The sequence below is a fragment of the Protopterus annectens genome, chromosome 17.part0 (assembly GCF_019279795.1).
Source record: "Protopterus annectens isolate FY-2018-M chromosome 17.part0, PAN1.0, whole genome shotgun sequence".
NCBI lineage: Eukaryota > Metazoa > Chordata > Ceratodontiformes > Protopteridae > Protopterus > Protopterus annectens.
Window position 1 is genome coordinate 217,262,938 of NC_056751.1, and position 18,207 is coordinate 217,281,144.

The 18,207-nt window shown below is 44.5% G+C and overlaps 1 protein-coding gene across 3 annotated transcripts in view; it reads left to right on the plus strand.

Annotated features, from left to right (window-relative positions):
- The window catches only part of NRG1 (neuregulin 1), a 954,030-nt gene that overhangs the window by 582,480 nt on the left and 353,343 nt on the right, over positions 1-18,207 (plus strand). The gene's annotated exons all lie outside the window — the stretch shown is intronic.

Genomic DNA, 18,207 nt, shown 5'->3' on the forward strand with positions numbered 1-18,207 from the left:
ACATAGTACAGTTGTGTAAAATCTTACCATAACAGTATATGTCCTTCTGTTACTGTTGCAGTATTTGGCCCCTACATCCTTCCCCCTCTCTCCTAACTCTTGCTCTGTGTTCTAGTTGCTTTCCTGGCCAAGGGGCCCTTCTCCCTCCTTTATTTTTCCTTGTGGATGCACTTGTACCTGTTTTGACCCTGAGAGTATTCTGTCCCTCCCATGGCTTTTTCAGTTCTGAGTATCTGCGTGTGTGCATCACCTTTATTTCCTACATCATGTGTGGGGACCATACATGTGATGTGTGATGCTTATAAGAGCTGAAGGCTTTGGTATACTGGCCGGATGTTTGGCTGCCAGTGACAAGAGATCCCTTTGGTGAAGAATACTGCAACAGTGAAGAGAAGGATATCTACTGTTACAGCTGTACTTTCCTTCCAGTTTGTGGCACAGCAGAATCTCACACTCCGAGGTTGTCTATTTTTGTCCGATTCGTCACATGGGTTGTTTGAGCTGATCGGATCCAACTTCAACATCATTTCTGAACCTTCACTGATCCAGGGCTCTGATTCCTCACCTAACCATAATTCCCTCCACTCCACCTTATTAACTCAGATCTTTGGATCTATATATGGTATGCCCCATATATAGCATTTATATTAGGTGACTTATACACTATTACGCATGTAACGACCTTCCATCTTTATGATATTGTACTAATTAACTGATTTAGGTATTTTTTTGTTTGTTTGTTTAAAAAATTGGTCTGTATGTTTATTTTTTATGTTATTTTTGTGGAGCTTTTTTTGTTAGAAATTTGCTCTGTATCTTTATTCGTATGCAACTTTTGTGGAGCTTTTCTCCCCGGGCCTCAAATGAAATGAGTCTCTGACCCAGTGGACTTTCCCAGTTAGCAAATGTCAAATAAATAAAATAAAAAAAATAAATATTGTTTTCCACCTGAAGCATTAGACATGTCCTCCAAGGATTTTCCAATAAGCATATGTTTTCTGTTGCAAGATCGCATTTATCCTTCCCTTAAATCTCCCTTCCTACCAAGAGCTTTGTGTGTCTGTTTTTATTTTCCACTTTTTTCAGTAGTTATTAATGTTTAGAGAACTAGCTTTTAAGGTGTGATGCCCATGCACTGGCCTAGTAATCAAGAAGCATCAATCCTCACCACTAACAACAGTGAGGGGCATCCACATTGGGCAGGATAACAAGTACACACACAGTAAAGTACAATTTCCCTTACGAGCACACATAGATCACAGTCAGTTTGGGGCTGGTTTCTCCCTTTCTCTCCAGATCCCCAATAAGACTCCCACTGGCACAGTTATAGGGTACAGGTCTCAGCCTAGTGGTCAAGCTAAAAGCTCCAGCACCCTCTCTGTCCAATCAGTGCTTCATGTCCCTGCCCATGTAGCTGACGCATACACACTTTAAGATACGAGTTATATACAAACACACAGACACTCCTAGGGAAGGCTGGCACAGGTTCTCCAGCTATGTCCCCTTCTCTGCCCAGGCTATAAGGTAGAAATCACTGCCAGCAACCACTAATATCAGCTACTAATAAGGCCCTTACCAAAGGGTGTCCAATTTTACTGTGCAATATTATTATTATCTAATTAGTAGGTATGACAAACAGCAAGGCTTATTGGAGTGGCTTGGACAGTATCACTATATACAGGCAATGTACTCTAGAGCTTAAATTATCTTTACACAAAACAGCCACAGTTGAAAGGTTTAAAAATATTTAATAATAAACAATAAAAATAATAAAAACACAAGACAAATCTCCTCAGTTAAACACAGTGCTAGTCAAGAGTCTGGACATCACAGGAAAATGCTTAAAATAACACTGTAGAATAGTCTGACATAAATATTAGAAAACAGCTAGAATAAACTTACTGTTTTCTATCTATTTCTAAGAGGAACTATGTTCTAAATAACTTCCATACATACAGAGCAAAGCAGAGTACTGGTGAGTTGATGTGTTCAGGTTCAGACAAAATCCAAAATGCTCTAATTCTCTCTCTCTCTGAGAATGTCTTAAATTGATAATACATCACAGCTGACTCATTTTAGATTACATCATTCTTAACAGTTGTCTGGTTCCCAGGCTACCATAAACTCTAAATTTACATTTCTTAGTTTTCTTAGTAAGCTTGCACCTGGCCAGGAAGCCACAACGATAAGACATTATACATGTAAAACCTTGCAATTAACTCTGGTCACAAAACAATAGAATGAATTCCTTCATCTAGACATTCTGTCTCTGTGCTTTGAGATCAAACAGTCATACAATGCTTGACTTAGCTTTCTTCCAGCAGAGTGCACTGTGGTTACATTTTTGAAGCTCAGTACAACATATAGTTTAATCATAACATATAGATCTCTTCTACATTTGTAAAACCAGCCTGTAGATTATGATAATATATAGAAATTACATGGAATTATTTACAAGATTCTATCTGACTGGGCTGGCAGCCTTTCAGTTTTTCACATTTCTCCTCTCCCTGAGAACTCAAGCTACTTTTTCAAGTGATCCATGAGAAACGTTGCTTGAGAGGGTTAGGCCCATCTGATTATACCTTACCCCATTCCCTGTCTTGAGAGCCCATCTGCATTGGCATTGCTAATCCCACTGCGGTGCTGCACTGACATATGCTTGCAACCCTAGGCTCCATTAGCAACTTAGTATTTTGCTGGTTGGCTTGGTGTAACCATGTTAGGGGATTGTGATCTGTAACTACAGTGAATTTCCTTCCATACAGATAAGGCTGAAGTTTCTGCAGTGCCCACACTATGGCTAGACATTCCTTTTCAACAGCTGCATACCATTCCTCCTAGGGTCGGAGCCTACAACTGAGATAAACCACTAGGTGCTCTTCTCCCTCTGAAGAAATCTGGCTAAGTACAGCCCCCACTCCATGGTTCAAAGCATCCACCTGCACAACAAATTCTTTGCTGTAATCTGGACTGGCTAACACAGGGGATTCTCCCAAAGCTTCTGGAATGCCTGCTCACATGCTGTGGTGCACACTACATTATTTGACCTGTTCTTCCTTGTCAGGTCTGTGAGGGGAGCAGCTATGGTAATATATTTGAGGGGAAACTTTCTGTAGTAGCCTGCTGGCCCTACGAATGCCCTCACCTGCCTTTTGGTAACAGGTGCAGGCCATGCCTCTGCCAAACCCACCTGAAATTTGCTCATCTTAATGGTCAACCCTGCCCTCTGTAGTCTGCCTAACACCTTCCTGACATGTTGAAGGTGCTCTTGCCAGGAATGGCAGTAGATTACAGTGTCATCTAGGTAAGCCAGGAAAATCTTCCCTGCTCCTGCTAAGATATGATCTACCAGCCCCTGGAAAGTAGCTGGGGCATTTTTCATCCCTAAGGGCATTTTTGTGAGCTCATACAAGCCAAAAGGAGTCACAAAGGCTGACCTCTGTCTAGCACTGGGAGTCGAGGGCACCTGCCAGTAACCCTTGGTAAGATCAGTGGTGGTAAGGTACTTAGCCCCACCCAGCTGCTCTTGGGCTTCATCTGTCCTAGGCGTGGAGTAAGCATCTGACTCTGTGTGACTATTTAATCTTCTGTAGTCCACGCAGAACCTGATACTGCCATATTTTTTTGGCACCATCACCACTGGGGAGGCCCGAAATACCCATAGTTCCAACATCTCCTGTATCTCCTCACTAAGAGTCTGACTCTCTCAGGCACCCTATAAGGGGCCTGCCTAAATAGGTCTTTGGGGTGCTGTATCCACCTGGTGCTATACCAGGTGGGTGCACCCTGGTTTCCCAGTGAGCATGCCCCCAAACTCCTGTAACACTGCTCGGATTTCTCGAACCTGGGTAGGAGATAGCTGCTGGGACATTGCTACTCCTTCCACTGAGGTGTCAGTCTGAGCCTCACTGAGGAGATCAGTCACCCGATCTCCCTCAGACCCCTCCTGCAGTCCACTGCAAACACTCAGCACAAGAGCCTCTCTATCATGGTAAGGTTTTGTCATGCTAACATGGTACAACTTGTGCTCTTGCCTCCTGCCTAGCAGTTCTGCCATGTAGTTGACATCACTTACCTTTCTTACCACTTTCTTACCACCTGGTAGAGTCCCTCACAAGCTGCTTGCAGCTTGTTGTGTCTGACAGGAATGAGAACCATTACGTGCTACCCTGCAGCATATTCTCTAGATGTTAAGTTGTCAATCTCGCCTTCATTCTTGCTGGATGGGTTCGGAGCCGACCTCGGCTCCGACTCGGCCACTCTAAAAGCTCGAGAGTTGGTTCCACCAGCTCGAGGATCCCCCTATATCCCACAATGCTAGGCGGTATTACCTCAGATCTCGTTTGCCACTACAGCGATCGAGGTGTTGTTTTTCTACCGGCTCAGGTCAGTTGTTTAATAAGTCTATTAAACTAGTTTAAATCCCCTTGTCTTAACTTAGTTTTCATATTTCCCTTAGTTTAAGGTATTTCATCCCTTTCTTCCATTATTTCCCTCTTTTTTTCCCTCAAGAACTTATAAGTTCTTCCCTTAGGCCTTCGGGCCCTGCTATCCCTAAGTGGAGTGCTTGTGTTTTGTTAGGGATATTTTTATACCTAAGCTAACTAACTAATTTTTAATTAGTTTAATCTAGGTAACTTTCTTCATAGTGTAATCGGTGTGTGTGTGTTCTGTGTGGTGGTTACACTTTCAGTCCTTGATAATGTCCAAGGATTCAAAGGTCTCAGGCTTCAAGAAGTGTGACTCGTGCTGTCAGAAAATGTCTCTGACAGACGGTCACACTTCTTGTGTTTACTGCCTGGGACCTTTAAACCTGCAGGACTCTTGTGCTGTATGCCATGGCTTCAGCCCCAGAGTCCTGCAGGAAAGAAAAAATAAACTTATATTGAGAGGTTTACTTAAGCCTGAGGGTTCCCTTACTGTTACTTCGGGCAAACCCTCTAAGGCTTCTAGGTCCTCGGCTCCAGCTCCTGAGTCGAGGCCTAAGGCTTCGAAACCTCCTTCTACATTGGCTCCGGCTGGAGCCGATGAGTCTCAGACTGCAGCTTCTGTGGTTTCCTCGGCTCCGGCTGGAGCCGAGGTATTGTAAATTCCTGTGTCGGCTCCGACTAGACCTTCGGAGCCGACATCTAGAAAGAGGTCCAGGTCACTGTCCCTTGGCTCCATTCATTTGGCTCCAGCATCTCCCTTGCTGTCTGAACGGAGCCATAGATCTCACTCCTCTAGGTCATCGAGGCTTTCGGACCATGACCTTCAGAGGGTAGTGAGTCAACTTCTTAAGTCCGAGGCACTGGCCCAAATGCTTCAGAGCCCGACTCATCAGTCGATGCCTGACCCTGTTCCTCATTATGTTCCTCCTTCGACTCCTTTGAGCTCGGAGCCGGGGCGTTTCGGAACCGAGACTGTGGTAGCGTCGGAGCCGATACAAATGTCTTCGGCTCCGTCGTCGGCTCCGATTTCTTCCTTAGAAGAATCTCAGCGCCGGACTTCTCTCGTCGGCTCCGAGGGGGTGAGTGGCATCGGACCCTTGTCCGACCCCGCTCTCCCTCTCGGTGCTTCGGCGCTGGTGAGTTCGGCTCCGACATCGGCCTTGGAGCCATCACTGTCGGTGCCGAGGGAGGTTTTCAGCTTCTCGGAGCGGGGACCTCTGGCTCTGCCTGACAGGGGTGCGTTCGAGGTCATGCGGAGTGTGTTGGAACCTGGTTCAACTCCACAGTCGGCTCCGTCCGCCCCTTCCTCTTCGGTGCCTCAGGTCAAGTCTACTCACTCCCTCATCCCAGACCGCAAAGAGCCAGCTCCTCAGGAATCCCCTGTGGGGATCTCATCCTCTTCCGAGGCCTCTCCTGAATTGGCAGAAGAGCCCCCTCGGAAGAGAAAGTGTAAGAGGAAACACATAGACTCACCTGAGTCCGTCACCTCTGACACAGATTTAGAGGATTCCGAGGGTTCCCCCCGTTCCCCTTCTGAAAATGTCTCCTTTGCAGACATTCTAGAAATCCTCAAACAGAGGGGAAATTGGCCAGCCCTCAACCCTTCGGAGGATGAATCTGTGTATCTTGAGGCGTTTGGCTCTCGCCCTTCCACCTCCTGGGTGTCTCCCCCCTTTGACCCCCTCATGCAGGTGGTAGCAAAAAAGGCATGGATGGCTCCTGATTCAGTGGACCCCACTCCCAGGAGACCTTCAAAATTTATCACGGCACCAGCAGATAAACAATTTCTGACCAAGGGAGTTTCTGTGGATGCTATGGTGGTTGCTGCTGCCACTAAGAAGGAACTAGCTGATCCTTCAGTGCCTGTCCATCCACCTAACAAGGAATCTAGGTCTATGGACAGGTACGGGAAGCGGATGTTCTCGTCAGCGACCTTTGTAATGCGTTCACTGAACTACCTATGCCATTTTACTCGTCTTCAAAGAGACTTGATCAAAGAAGCGAGTGACATGTTGAAGGATCCTACAGCTGCGGGTTTTCAGGACAAGATGAACACTCAGCTGGCTACCCTGAATTCTATAGCTAACTCCTCCATGCGCCTCCTTTCGTATGCGGCTGATGGTGCGAGCAGGGCCGCAGGGGCAGGTGTGGCCTTACACCGGCATGCCTGGATGCGGCTATGCAACTTTGCGGACCCCTTTAAAACGTCGTTCACTAATTCCCTGTTTGATGGATCATCTCTTTTTGGTCCTCAAGTGAAAGAAACCTTGACTAGGTGCGAGACTGATGGCAAGAGTCTTTCTGCTGTCGGAGTTCATTTTTCTACTCCTTCTAGGCCTTACCCCAAAGGCCAGAAAGGTGGGAAAATGTGGTTCCACAAACAATCTCAAGGGAATTTGCCTGACGCACAGAGTCGGTTCCCCTCCAGAGGGAGAGGAGGGAACAATAATGGTAGACGTCGCCCCAGAGGCAGAGGGGGTCCGCAGAACCAGGGCAATCGAGAAACCTTTTCCGATAAGCCTTTTCAGCATCCCTGAGTTGTTGCCCGACTGTCCACCTTCAGAGGCAGTCGGGGGAAGATTGTCACTGTACCCAGAAGCCTGGCTATCCCTAACTCAAGACAAGTGGGTACAGTCCATCATTTCCGAAGGCTATTCCATTCCCTTCGTTCGCGTTCCAAACCAATCAAAAAAATCCCTTCCAGATGTTCCACCTGCTCAAAGGGATATCGCAACTTTGGAAATTTCAAAGCTGCTTACAAAAAGAGCAATTCAGCCAGTTCCAGCAGACCAGCAAGGATCCGGAATCTACTCCAGGTTCTTTTTAGTTCCAAAGAAAACAGGGGACTGGAGACCAATTTTGGATCTCAGTATCTTGAACAAGTCGGTCAAGAAAACAAGATTTCGGATGGTCACGCTACAGTCCATCCTTCCCCTATTGGGAAAGAAAAATTGGATGTGCTCTATAGACCTTCAGGATGCGTACTATCACATAAAAATGAACAGACGCTCCAGAAGATTCCTCCGCTTCAGGCTGGGAACCAGTCATTTTCAATTCAGGGCCCTGCCCTTTGGTCTCACCACTGCCCCCCGGGTGTTTACCAAATGCATGGCAGTGGTAGCTTCTCACCTGAGACGTCAAGGATTCCAGGTGTTTCCATATTTGGACGACTGGCTCCTCACAGCTCCCACCAAGCATCTTCTTCTTCTGGCCAGGGACTACACCTTCGTGATTTGTCAAAACTTAGGCATTTCAATAAATTGCGAAAAGTCTGTTTTGTTGCCTTGTCGTACTATTACCTTCATAGGCGCAAATCTAGACACAGTCAACATGTCTGCGAGACTAACAGATCAGAGAATAGCAGACATACACAAACTGGTCTCGCTCCTCTTCAGCAGCAACAGAGTCAAAGCCAGGTTAGTTCTGAAGGTATTGGGGATTATGGCGGCTGCCATTCCTCTGCTTCCATTAGCCAGATTCCACATGAGAATCCTTCAGTGGATGCTCTTCACACAATGGTCATACCAGCAACTTCCGATGTCCCACACCATTATGATTACACAAACGTGCAAGAATCATCTTCGGTGGTGGATGTCTTCCCCTCAGCTCTTGTTGGGAAGACCCTTTGTTCCTTCCCCTCCGGTTGCTACTCTGACAACGGATGCCTCCCTGATCGGGTGGGGGGGGCATTATCAGGGCAGAACTGTCCAGGGCACATGGCAACCAGACGAATGCCACTTGCACATAAATGTTCTAGAGATGAGAGCAGTGCTTTTAGCGTTGCAATCCCTTCAAGACTCTCTTCCCTTGGGAACGATAGCAATCCAGACGGACAATATGTCTGTAGTGTGGTATATCAACAAACAAGGCGGAACCAGGTCCTATCCCATATGTCGAGAAGCACTCAGACTGTGGCAATGGGCGATTTCTTCTCAGCGGTTTCTGATAGCAATGCACATCCCCGGGAAGTCCAATCAAATGGCGGACAAGTTGAGCAGAGCTATTCTCATGCCTCACGAGTGGTCTCTGAAAGACTCTGTTGTGAGAGAAATTTTTCTCAAGTGGGGTCAGCCTTGCTGCGATCTTTTTGCTACTCCCCAAAACAGCAAGTGCAGAGATTATTTCACCCTTTTCCCGTTACCAGGCCAGTCCAGCAGAGACGCTCTAGTCCAAGTTTGGCCCCGGGGACTTCTGTATGCATTTCCTCCCTTCCCACTAATCTCTCAAGTGATACAGAAAGCTATCGCCCAGAAGGCCTCATTGATCCTCATTGCTCCTTACTGGCCTCGACAGGTTTGGTTCCCCTTTCTGCATCAATTTCTGTTGGAGCAACCTTGGCATCTGGACCTAGTTCCAGATCTTTTGATCCATCAGTTGGGTCAGTTACATCGCTCCCTCCCCTCTCTGAACCTCACTGCTTGGTTCCACCAGTTCCAACCTTAGCCAGGCTTCCTCAAATATCTCACTCTGTTCGAGATATTTTAATAGCTTCCCATAAATCTTCCACTCGAAAGATTTATCTGAGTAAGTGGAAACGTTTCGCCTATTGGGCTCAAGGAAGGGAATTAGATCCTTTCACTGCTCCCATCCATATGGTTCTTGATTTTCTAGCTGAACTCTTTCATGCAGGTTCATCTCCTTCTACTCTTAAAGTTCAATTGGCAGCTATAAATAACTTTCATGTGGGCATTTCAGAGTCTGCCATAATGTCCCACAAGCTTTGCAAAGCCTTTTTGAAGGGAGTTTTTCTACTCAGACCTCCTATAAGAAATCCTCCTCCTCCGTGGGACCTTAATTTAGTTCTCAGTTCTTTGATTCTTCCCCCTTTCGAACCTGCAGCTTCCTGTTCTTTGAAATTGCTATCATGGAAGACTCTCTTTCTGGTAGCTATTACTTCAGCTAGAAGAGTTTCAGAACTTCAGGCACTCAGCTGTCGACCACCATATCTGTTGTTCCACAAAGACAGGGTATCCTTACGAACCAACCCGTCCTTTTTACCTAAGGTAGCCTCTGCTTCTAACCTAAATCAAAGCATTGACCTTCCTGTGTTCTTTCCAGAATATTCTAATAGGTCTGAACAAAAATTGCATTGGCTAGATGTTCATCGTCAGTTAAGGTACTATTTGGATAGAACCAAACAATTCAGAAAATCTGACCAGCTGTTTGTCTCTTATGCAGAAGGCAGAAAGGGACTTTCTGTTTCCAAGGTATCACTATCTAGATGGCTAACATCTCTAATTTCCATTGTCTATGAAATAAGACACCAAAAGCTGCCTAACAAACCTAAAGCCCATTCCACCAGAGCTTTGGCTACTTCTATAGCCTTCCAAGACAGACTGCCTATTGATACCATTTGTGCAGCGGCTACTTGGGCTACTCCTCACACTTTCATTTCTCATTACAAGTTGGATTTAGCTTCTAGACATAGAGCTAACTTTGGTTCCACTGTTCTCAAGAGTCTGTTCCGATAGGCCACCGGGACAAGGTGCTAGGGACGGTCCCATCCAGCAAGAATGAAGGCGAGATTGACAACTTAACATATAGAAGTTATGTTCTTACCATAACGTTCCATGTTAGTTGTCTTCTTCTCGCCTTCTTTCTTGCGTCCCACCCTCCTTCCCCCTAGCCTGGACAGACCTAGAGGAGTTTGATTGTGACCTCTCTTTCTACCACCTCTATTGTACATAGGTATATGTTTTGTACATATATTCCTTCTTCAGGTTTTCAGGTCACCTTCTTCCATTCCCCCTTGTAGAGGTGGATTCTTTCCTTTTCCAGTGGTTCTGGAGTTATTTTTGGCTGGGCACAGCTTACAAACGAGATCTGAGGTAATACCGCCTAGCATTGTGGGATATAGGGGGAGCCTCGAGCCGGTGGAACCAACTCTCGAGCTTTTAGAGTGGCTGAGTCGGAGCCAAGGTCGGCTCCGAACCCATCCAGCAAGAAAGAAGGCAAGAAGAAGACAACTAACATGGAACGTTATGGTAAGAACATAACTTCTATTTCGAGCATTCCTGTCATACCAGATCTTTTTCTGCTGTTGGGCTTCTGCCAGGTTCTCCTGGGCCAAGCCCATGAGTTCCCTGAACATTGTCCTGAGGTTTAGAACATATGGTACAACAGACTCCTTGTGAGATTCACACTCATCCTCCCACTCATCTCAAATTAAATCTAGAGGTCCTCTCACCCTATGCCCATACAGCAACTCAAAGGGTGAAAACCCTTTGAATTCCTGGGGAACCTCTCTGTAAGCAAACAGATGGGGCAAATATTTGTCCCACTCCCTCCTAAACTGGTCTGCAAGTACCTTCAGCATGGACTTGATTGTAGAGTTTAACCTCTCAACAAGGTCATTAGTCTGGGGGTGGTAGGGGGTGGTCTTTAGGTGCTTCACCCCACAGACTTCCACAGAAAAGCCATCAGGTCTGACATGAAATTGGCACCTCTGTCAGTCAGTATTTCTTTTGGGAAACCTTCCCTGCTGAAAATCTCTAACAAAGCATTTGCCACCTTTTCTGCCTCAATGGAGGACAAAGCCACTGTCTCAGGGTGTCTTGTAGCATAATCTACTACCACTGGGATATACTTTTTCCCTGTGGAATTTGGGGTACACAGAGCCACACCCCCAATATCCATAGCTATCCTCTGAAATGGCTCCTCAATCACAGGCAAAGGCATCAACAGAGCTCTCACCTTGTCTCCAGCTTTGCCTACATTTTGGCAATTCTCACAGGTCCTGCAGCACCCTGTTACATCTCTGGAAACTCCATGCCAATAGAAGCTCTGCATAATACATCTCTTCATATGTTTTATGCCCATATGACCTGCAAAGGGAATATCATGGGCTATGGCTAGATGCACCATACTGTCAGCTCTAGGCACTACCAACTGCTGTATCCTCTCACCTTCTAGCCCTCCCTCAGGGATCCACTGTCTATACAGTAACCCTTTGTCCCAGTGTACAGAATCCCCATTCCATTGAGAAGCAGGTGCCTCACAAACTACCTGCCTCAGGCCTTGCAGTGTAGGGTAAGAGAGTTGAGCCTGTCTCAACTCTCTTTTGTAACCCTTCCCAGGTCCCCTTCCAAAAGAAGTCTGGTTTCCTCTGACAGCGGTGACTCACTGTCAGCCTGGGTACTACTACTCACCTCTAACTTTGCAGTCACTCTGTCCAAGGGAACATCAGTACCCACAAGCAATTGTGGCTCACCTCCAGTCTCACTGCTACAGGGAAGCTCCCCTCCCTGACGTAACAACCTCACCAGTCTTGGCTGCAAGTATGTGGTGTGTCTGGGTCTCCCCCTGGCTACCAGACCCACATGCTTATCTCAAAGCCTGACTGTGTGTAACTGCACAAATGCATGGTACTGCCTTATCAAAATCATTCCATATCAGGAATCTGCAGGATTCCAAAAACAAATGGTTCTGCCACCAATTCCACTTAAAAACACTTAAAACTTGAAAACTTTAATAAAATATACGATAAAATAAAATAAACACACTGGCTCATAAACTGGATAAGCGCTTTTTTTGCCTGAATCTGCAGGATTATCCTCAAACACACCTACTTGCTGGTTTCCTTTTCCACTCTCCCAGTCAGGGTGAACCCTAGCCAAAGGTATTTGGAATGGGGTCCCTCTTAAAGCTCTGATTGGAGTAGACTGCCAAGGAAAGTAGTGCCCCTCTGTAACCATTGCAGGCTTCACAATGGTTCTGTCAGAGGCTGTCTCTCTCTCAGCAATTGTCTCTGCCATTCACTATGCTAGGATATAACCTTTGGTGGTAGTTTGGTACCCTTGTTTTCTCAAGACAACCAATTGTTAGCATTTTGTCCTTCCCACTTACTGGCTCCCTCGCCTTTTGTTCCCCACCTTGCCTCTGTGGACATCTATATGCCACATGGCCCCACTGGATGCATTCAAAACTAACCTAGGTCCTGGATGTGTACCTGGACTAGTGGCTACTGGCAGATTCTGTTGGGGCTGTCTGGGCTACCCACCATGGGTTCCTTTATACCCACGAGCAGCACTGTGTGTCCCTTTCCTGTGCAGTGATGCCCTGCTTGCTAGGTATAGGTCTCTCCTCTTCCCCAACTCCTCTGAAGTAGCACATTGTCTATCAGCTTACCATATCCTCATGTCCTCAGGCAAAGTGCTAAGGATTTGTTCCCTCACCAAAAGATTAGCCAGCCCTTCAAAAGTGGCGACTTGACATCCACTCACCCACCTATGAAAATAAGTGCTCAGTTCAGCAACATATTAACACACACTTTCATCTGCCTTGCATCTGTGCTCACAAACCTTTTTTCCTATAAGCTTCAGGTGTTAGCTTAAAAACCTCTAAAACAATTCTTAACAGCAGTATAATAAAAAAAATTTGCGATCAGATAATTTAAACAGCACAGTTACAGTTTTACCATGGAGTAAGGGGGTCAGGAACTGTACCCAGAGCTTTTGGTCAACATCTTTCTGTTTACATACCCTCTCAAACATATGAATGAAACTATCAAAATTATCCCCCTCTGTAAACTGCAGAAGAAATTTACTGACCTTTTGTGCTTCTGTGGTCCAGTTACTCCCTTCCCCATTACCTCTATTACTCTGGTGAAGAGTCAGCATCTCCTTTTTTGCTGCCTCTGCCTCTCCTCCTCAGCTTCCAGGTGTAGCAATTTCTCATTCTCTTCAGCCTGTAGACATCTCAGTCTCTCTGCTGCTTCTGTTTCCAAATGTCTAGTCTCTAACTCAAGTCTCTCTAGCTCCAGATGGATTTTTAAGTCCTCTGCAGAAAATTGAGCTGTCCATTCTCTGAGTGTTATACACCTCCACAGCCAATCTGATCATCCTCCTGATTGCTATTTTCTGATGCAGCTGTGACCAAAGCTGTAATCATGTCTGCTAAAGTCAGGTTCCCATGCGCCAGTCCCTTAACCTGGCACATCTCAGCCAGCTCTGTCCTTGTCAGTTTGCCATACTCCTCTGTTGACATGCTTGCGTGTTCTCCCTGACTAAGCTAACAAAAGAAATAAAGCAATTTTGATCTGAACTCTGAATATTCACTGTGTGGCTGATTTAGAGTATCAAAAACACCTTCAGTGATCACTGTACACAAGCTACAGGAATTCACTATCCACACCACTACAAGCCAATTAGTATGTGCCAAACAATTAATATTGTGGTGTGGATATCCCTGCACTGCCAAACAACTAATATGTGATGCCCTTGCACTGGTCCAGTAATCAAGGAGCCTCAATCCTCACCATTAACACCAGTGAGGGGCATCCACATTGGGAAGGATAACAAGTACACACACAGTAAAGTACAATTTTCCTTAAGAGCACACTGAGATCGCAGTCAGTCTGGAGCTGGTTTCTTCCTTTATCTCCAGATCCCCAATAAGACTCTCCACTGGCACAGCTGTAGGGTACAGGTCTCAGCCTAATGGTCAAGCTAAAACCTCCAGCACCCTCTCTGTCCAACCAGTGCTTCATGTCCCTGTCTTAGTAGTTCAGACACACACACACACACACACACACACACTCACACACACACACACACACACACACACACACACACACACACACACACACACACACACACACACACTTTGAGGTATGAGTTATATACAAACACACAGATACTCTTGGGGAAGGCTGGCACAGGTTCTCCAGCTATGCCCCCTTCTCTGCCCAGGCTATAAGGTAGAAATCACTGCCACCAACCACTAATTTCAGCTACTAATAAGGTCCTTACCAAAGGGTGTCTAATTTTACTGTGCAATATTATTATTATCCAATTAGTAAGTATGACGAACAGCAAGGCTTATTGGAGTGGCTTGGACAGTATCACTATATACATGCAATGTACTCAAGAGCTTAAATTATCTCTACACAAAACAGCTATATTTGAAAGATTTGAAAATATTTAATAGCAAATAATAAAAACACAAGACAAATCTCCTCAGTTCAACACAGTGCTAGTCAGGAGTTCAGGCATCACAGGAAAATGCTTTAAATATTGTAGAATAGTCTGACATAAATATAGAAAACAGCTAGACTAAACTTACTATTTTCTATCTATTTCTAAGAGAAACAACGTTCTAAATAACTTGCATTCATACAGAGCAAAGGTAGAATACTGGTGAGGTGATGTGTTCAGGTTCAGACAAAATCCAAAATGCTCTAATTCTCTCTCTGAGAAAGTCTTAAATTGATAATGTGTCACTGGTGACTCATTTTAGATTACATCATTCTTAACAGTTCTCTGGCTCCCAGACTACCAAAAACCGTGGTTACATTTCTGAAGCTCAGTAAAATGTATAGTTTAGTAATAACATATAGTTCTCTTTTACATTTGTAAAACCAGCCTGTGGATTATATTAATATTTGCAAATCACATAGAATTATTTGCAAGATTCTATCTGGCTGGGCTGGCAGCCTTTCGGTTTTTCATATAAGGGATTTCCCCTTTTGTGTGCAGTGTTAGTGTTTTTTGTCTTAGTGTTAGCAGTTGGCTTTTTGATATATATATATATATATATATATATATATATATATATATATATATATATATATATATATATATATATATATATATAGCTATATTAATCATGTACATTAGTTTTATAGTAGTGATTTTTTTCCTCTGTGGTTGTTGGCTTTGGTGCAGACTTTCATTTTTTTTCAGGATGTCCAACAGCCAAGGTTTAAAAAAAATGTGAGGAATGAGAGCACAAAATCCCGCCTCAGAATTCACATTCCTTTTGTGCATACTGCTTTGGCACTGCCCATCTTGAGACAGAATGTGAAATCTATGCTTTTTTTTGCATGAGGGATATCCAAATGTGCCAAGAAAAGTTGATAAAGGCTTTCCTCCTCAGACAAGGTCTTCTCACTCAACTGCCCTCCTCTTCTGCTGCTGCTGCTGCTGCATCCCCAGCTAAGAGATGGGACAAAGGTAAGACTAATATAAAGAAAAGCAAAAGGAAACAAGTGAAAAAAAGAAAGAAAAAAACCCCAGAAAAGTAGGGAATAAAAACATAAGTTAGAAATGACCAGGAAGAGGTCTCCAGATCCCACTGTATCAGTTTGTCTTGATCCTAAAACTCGTAGGAAGTTGGAACCGTCAGTTTTGTGGATGCAGCCTTCCTCACCCATGCTCAGACTCTCCCTGAAACTGGTGAGCCCAAGACTTAGACTACACTCTCATGTCCTGCAGTTGAAAAGATATTTGAAACCACCTTCATTGGCTTCTTCAGCTTGGTCTTCCAGAGGCCTTACTGTACAAGACATGGGTAGAATGATGGGGAAGTTTTTGAGAATGCAAATCCATTTTGGGGTTCTTTCAGTGCAGTCACCACTGAATGCGTCATGTATAGTTCTAACAACCTCTCCTTGTCTTTCTTCAATACCTGTCTGTCCCTTGGACCTGGCTATCTTGAATCCAACCTGCCACAGTGCACCTTTGCTGTAACCAACAGTTCACGCTACTTCGACTCTGACATCGTCACTATCTCTTTCAAATCCAGTACATTTGGATCCTGAAGAGTCTCTGAGCCAGTCCATCTGTACTGGTAATCAAGGGCATCTGCTGACTGAAGTTACCAGAGCAGCCTCTCCCCACTTGGGTTTTCTGCTCCTGACAGCTCAGGTCTGAGGCCTGCCTGTGGACAGAGATGCATCGAGACCAGGAGGTCACCTTCAGACAAGAGAAGATCTTAGTGGGGTCCAGTTGTGGCTCCAGCCTTCAAGGCCTTTGAGTGTGTTTTGGCTGTGCTGAAAGAAAAAGCGTTGCCACTCAGCTGATTTCCATCCAAACCTCAAGGGAATTCTGTTTCTCCTTCCCTTCATTCTATCTGGCAGGAATAGTTGGTACCACAATTATCTAAGACTGCTTACTTACTGAACTGCTAGTCTGAGTCCAGTCAGTCTGCTCATCCACCAGTGCATGTTCACAGGAAGCAAATGTGCAAGTGGAAGCTCATAGACTTATTTCCAGAGTCTTTCACTGAAGACAGATTTGGATGAAGGTGAGGGTTCCCCTCAGAAGAAGTCCCCTTCAGTGAAATCTTGAAACTGATGAAAGAATGAGGGGGGTGGTCCACAGATAACCCTTCACCAGACAATACCATATTCTTGGAAGCCTTTGGTTACAGATCATTGGTTTACCAGTAGGCACCATTGTGGTAATGTTGACCACCAAAAAGGAATTATCGGAAGAAAGTTCCACTGTCCAACCCCCTAACTGTAAGTTTAGGGCATTGGACAGGTTTGGGAAATGGACATATGCTTCAGTGATTTTTGCCCTTAGAGTGATGAACTATTTGGCTCATGTCACAAGCTTCCAGAGAGACTTGACCAAAGAGTTCACCATGTCTTGCTCTGGTAATTTGCCTGCGGATGTTCAGAAGACCATGGACTGCCCGCTCTCTACCCTTCAGTCTACATCAAATATGTCCATGTCACTGTTATCTAATGCAGCTGATGGTGCAGCTAGGGCAACGTGCACCTGCATTACCATGCACCACCATGCCTGTATGCACCTTTGCAATTTCACAGAAGGCTTCAAGATGCCCTTCATTAATGCCCTGTGTGACAAAAGGGAAATACTGCCAGCCCAGCTCTCTGAATTTTTGTAAATAATTCTATATCATTTGTGAATATTGATATGATTTATACAGAACTGTATGTTATGTACTGAGCCAAAATGTAACTACAACATGCCCTGCTGACTTATAGTAGAAATGTATATAAAGTATTGTAATTGTGTAACTGCATATGTTTTAACAGTGGAAACTGGGGCATAATAGGTTAACTTGCAAAACTTCAAGAAAATAAGTTCAAATTCAATTGTTTTATGATTGTGCAATAAATAGTTCTCAGTTTCAGTGCAGCAGACACAATGTCTAGAGCTAGATGTTTTTTGTAATTACTAGGTTTGAGATGCAGAAGTATTTTATTGTTTTATGACTTTCAGGATCTGCAAACATTTGAGAGATATGTATGTTTCCCAGAGAGATGCTAAAAATGCTTGTATTTTCTGACAATGGAGGTAGCTTAGGAACTAAAGTCAGGTGGCAAAAAGTAATGTTATCCAAGCTAACCCAGCAGTAATATTTGATTTTAATTTAAGAACTCTATCAGAGAGAGACTGGACATTTTGTATTTTGTCTTTGACCAACAAGAACATCCAGTCAACACATCTGCACTTGCCTTGCTGTAAGTAAGTTTTTAAGGGCATAGTAACTCTTTAGATATAGTTAGGAATATAGTAAAGATTAGTTTAGATTTTTCTGTATTTATTTGAGAGTGTCCTGCAATGTTGTTTTAAATATTTCCTGTGATTTTGAAATCTGAAGTCACTGTGAATACATATTTAGTATTGTTCTTTTTATTATTTATTATTTATTATTAAATATATTTAAACCTATCTTTGTGGCTGATATAACTCGGCACCTTCAAAATCCACTGCCAATCATTAGCGGACTGGAGTTCCGCTGCGGTGCCCCCTAACAGGGAAAAGCCGAAATACTAATACTAATTTGTGGCTGATATTTGTGAGAGATATTTAAGCTCTTAGTGTACTTGCATATGTATTTGGCGACACTGTACAGGCCACTCCTAAATAGCCTTGCTCTTGGTCAGACGACCATTTCAATTAATAGTAACATTACACAGTAGGATTGGACACCCTTTGTTAAGGGCCTTAAAAGAAGCTTATAAGAATGGTTGGTGTCAGTGGAAACTACCTTATAGTCTGGGCAGAAGGGGGCATAGCTA